The sequence below is a fragment of the Carlito syrichta genome, unplaced genomic scaffold (assembly GCF_000164805.1).
Source record: "Carlito syrichta isolate Samal-C Ts95f unplaced genomic scaffold, Tarsius_syrichta-2.0.1 Scaffold314115, whole genome shotgun sequence".
In the NCBI taxonomy this organism is placed as follows: Eukaryota; Metazoa; Chordata; class Mammalia; order Primates; family Tarsiidae; genus Carlito; species Carlito syrichta.
This window is the reverse complement of record NW_007258211.1, coordinates 257,594-261,575: the sequence shown is the minus strand read 5'-3', so window position 1 is coordinate 261,575 and position 3,982 is coordinate 257,594. Positions and strand designations below refer to the sequence as shown.

The window sequence follows — 3,982 nt, the reverse complement described above, 5'->3', positions numbered from 1 at the left end:
AATGAGTAATTGCCCATGCTTTGAACTTTCAGTGAGGCTGCAGTATAGTGGAAAGAACATAAACTTTGGGGCCAGGCAGATCTGGTTTTGAATTATTACCTGACAGTTATTGGCTTTAAAACCTGGGGCAGGTTTTTAAAAATTTTCAACTAATCTTTCTGAGCTTCATTTTCTTATCTTCAAAATGAAAATAATAACGCCTACCTATCTTACAGGTCTCTCACTGTGTCTGCCTTACCTCCCTCATTTTGCTTATGCTTTTGTACCTATTAAATGCCACAACTACTGGATGCGTATTTTATCCACATTTAAGACAAAGCTCAAGCTGAATCTCCTTTATATAGTTTTGACTTGGTCATTCTAGGCCTTCTGAATCCGTTCCCGTCTCTGAATTTTCATAGTATTCATTCATACCCCTTATTTGGCAGGTGCAATATTCTGCCTATGAAATCTACTTATTGTACAGCTTGTGTTAGTGTTGAATTCTTACATTGACAAGCTTTTTGTGTGCATGTGTGTCTTGTCCTCTTTTAGGTTGGAAGCTCTTTCAAGTCAGGTCATAGACTATAGTTATTTCTTTTGTATCTTCTGTAGTGAGGTGTGATATTTGATAAGCTGATGAGTAAATCAAAGTAATTGAGATATTAAACTGGTAACAGATAAACAGGGGATATGCATGTATTCACCCCATCAATTTATTCACTCTACAAATATCCATTGAATACATATGTTCTAGGTTGAAAAACATGCCACAGTACTTTGTACTCCTCCTGTTAAGTGGTGTAATCTATTTCCTCATACTTTTATTTTTTTTTAGATTTAAAAATATAGTTTATTTAAAAGTAAATTAGAGAGAGAAAGAGAAGGGAGAGAGAAGATTCACCTCCTCAAGGTGGGGGAGGGGGCCAAAGCCAGGAAGCACCGTGACAGCCAGAGCTCAAAGAGCACATGGCTACGCTAGAGTCTAGTAAGGCAGTGACTTCTCCTACTTTTAATGTGACTGGCTTTGACCAATAGAATATGGCCAAAATAGTATGCAAGTTCTGGATCCTAGGCCTCCAGTGGCTTGTCAGCTTCCCCCTTTGCTATCTTGGAATGCCCCAGCTACTACATGATGAACTCCAGGCTATACTACTGACTGGTTAAAGAGATCACATGTGGAGAGAGGTCCATTCAACACCCAGCATCAGTGCCTCAGACCTGTGAATGGTGCCATTGTACTGTCTTCAGCTACAGTAAAAATGCCAGATGACTACAGCCACATGAATGATCTCAGACAAGACTAGCACAAGAATCTCCCCCGAGTCCAGCAACTCATAGACTTATGAGAAATATTAATGCATTGTTGTTTTAAGCTACTTAGTAAAAATGGTCCTACTTTTAACTTCGTATGAAGTCTACAGTAAACTAAGAAGTTACAGAGCTTGTAGTTGATTCGGTTCTCCTTTCCACCCTCCATTGTTAATAGTTCTTTATTAATAGTGTATGTAAGTGCTACAGGGTAGGGGATGGAGATAGGTGCTGTTTTTTAAATAAGGCTCTGTGCAAGCCCCTTTGCACCCCTATTCTTATTTGATGCATGTTGAGCCGATATTCTTTTCTTTCTTTTCTTTTTTATTTTTTTTTTTGAGTTTAATTTTATTAAAGAATGTTCTTAGGAAGGCAACAACTTTTGATCTGTCATTATGTTTTTTCATGCTGTATAATAAAGGTAATGTAAGAGGCTACAGAGTTATCAGCTTCTTTCTATGGGAATTCACTGGTATAGCACAGTGTAGTCATTTCTGCAATGCTAGAATAAATTCAAAAAAGTCTCTTCTATGCTTCTCTTCAAAAGTGATGAATAATAGCAGAAGATGGCATACAAAAGCACCGTTTTCTATTCATTCTATAGTATTGGAGCCAGTATTTTTACCATCACAGGCTGCAATTTTCACTTTATCCACTTTAGTAAGTTCTGTCACCTCTCTGAATTCAACATCATTCAATACAAAAGTCCACACATTATCGCAGAATCTGTACGTATTTAGAGAGCCCCTGAAATTGACTCTGTTCCTGACCCTCTGAGCCAATGCTGAATTTATAGCCTTATCGAACTGAAGTGGAACTTGAAGGGCAAGTTGGGGGGTGATCTGTTGAGACGGTGTGAGCTCATCTAGGCTGTCTTGAAGACTGTTTCCCAAAGTGGTGTTTCCGTACAGCTGATATGCCATGGCTTAGGAGGAAGAAATTGTTTTTCTCATTCAAGCTTGCGTGGATGTCCCGCTCCCTGTGGGGAAGGCCCTTGCCGCCGCAGAGCGGACGGAGGTGGCCAGGAGTGCAGCGGGGCTCTGACTTCCCAACCGCCCTCTCAGCCGCAGAGACCGCCCCGATGTTCTTTTCATGGTGCCACTCAGGAAGTTGCAGTCAAGAACAGAGGCCCCAAGTCCCTACTTTATCATTCTTTTCATTACATCAAGCTATCTTTTCCTAGTCTGTGTTTCTACATTCTTGTTAAAGTTGGTAAAGCTTCTTCCTGATGGCCTGCAGCAGACTTGGGCTGTTGTTTTGGTAAAGGTTCCTCTGGTAATTTTTACTTTCCAGGGCACTACAAGGAGGATAACTAGGACAGTTGTTATAACCTTTTATTGTTTTGCCCCTGTAGACCAAGATGATATGGCAGGAAAGGGTTGGATGCTTGGAACCCACCTACTGTAATGGGGGTGGAATATTGATATTGGGTGATGGAAGGGCCTCTTGCAGTTGGGGTTGGGTTTGGGAAGGGTTGGTGCATTCTTCTTTTAGAAATACCTGAAATGTGTCCCTTTTCTCAGGTGACTGGTAACGTGACATTTAGTGTGTTCAATAGCATTTATAGTGAATTCTTGATATAGCTTATCCTGATAAAGAAGAAAAAAGGTGCTTTGCTGTTCTAACCTCATCTACCATTTTCTATATCTTTTAAATTTTTTTTAATTTTTAAATTTTTCTAGAAAGAAGTAAAGTTTATTATTCACTTTTCACATATTGAAAAGAGCACCAACACTCAGAGGCAAGCGTGGCCTCTGTATTTTTTTTAAAATGTCTCTTATTCTTTTGGAAAACGCGTGAAAGTTGAACTTTTTTTGGACTTAGAAATAGAGTTACATTCTGAATAATCTCTGATATCAATGCTGCTGTAAGGCAGTTCTTCTTGTGTAATGCACCTCTCTGAAGTGATGATTGTAGAACTGACTGTGGGATTGTAAACAGTTGCACAGAAACTCACTAAGGGGAGGGGCCGAGTCCTGTTTATTCCGATATCCCAGTGCCTTCTGCTGTGTTTTAACATCTATAGGCCTGGTATCTAACAGAACTAACCAGGCGACTGCTGGCTACAGGCTAACTTTGGAGCTCAGTTTCCTGGCTTCCCTCTTCCCTAGTGAAGAGCCTGGTCAGGATGCGGGCTCTTCCTCTCCTGCTCCAGCTTCTCTTCCTCACCAGCACCCCCAGCTCTTCTCTCCATCCTTCTCTTCCAAATCCTTCAGCTCCTTCTTCTCTTCCTTCACATCCAGCTCTTCCTCTGTCTCTTCCCGTTCCTTCTCCTGTTTGTCGAGCTCCTTCAGCCCTTCTTGCTCCAGCTCCTCTTCCTTCAACTCCTCCTTTTTCTCTAGCTTCTCCAAATCCTCCTCCTTTTTCCCTCCTGTTTATTGGTTTTCTAAGTTTCTGCGTTTTGAAATATAAAATTGTAATAAAACTCTTGCTATATGAAACTTTGCCTGTATTTTCACTTTTTATTTATCTTTTTATGATTTAATTGTAAATGTTTAGAAAACTTTCTGGTGCACACATGTTTATTGTAGCAACATTCAAAATAGCAAAAACATGGAACAAACCATGCTGCCCATCAAAAGTGGACTGAATAAAAAAATGTGGGACATATACACGATGGAATGTTATGCAGCCATAAAGAAGGACACAATTATGGACTTCACAGAAGCTTGGACGGATTTATAGTCTACCA

The 3,982-nt window shown here is 40.2% G+C and overlaps 1 pseudogene across 1 annotated transcript; it reads right to left on the bottom strand.

Moving 5' to 3' along the window:
• Positions 1-1,623: 1,623 nt before the first annotated feature.
• LOC103273653 lies at positions 1,624-2,361 on the bottom strand (annotated as a pseudogene). The gene has a single exon (XR_505199.2). The product of XR_505199.2 is annotated as a transcription initiation factor IIA subunit 2 pseudogene (transcript).
• Positions 2,362-3,982: the final 1,621 nt, after the last annotated feature.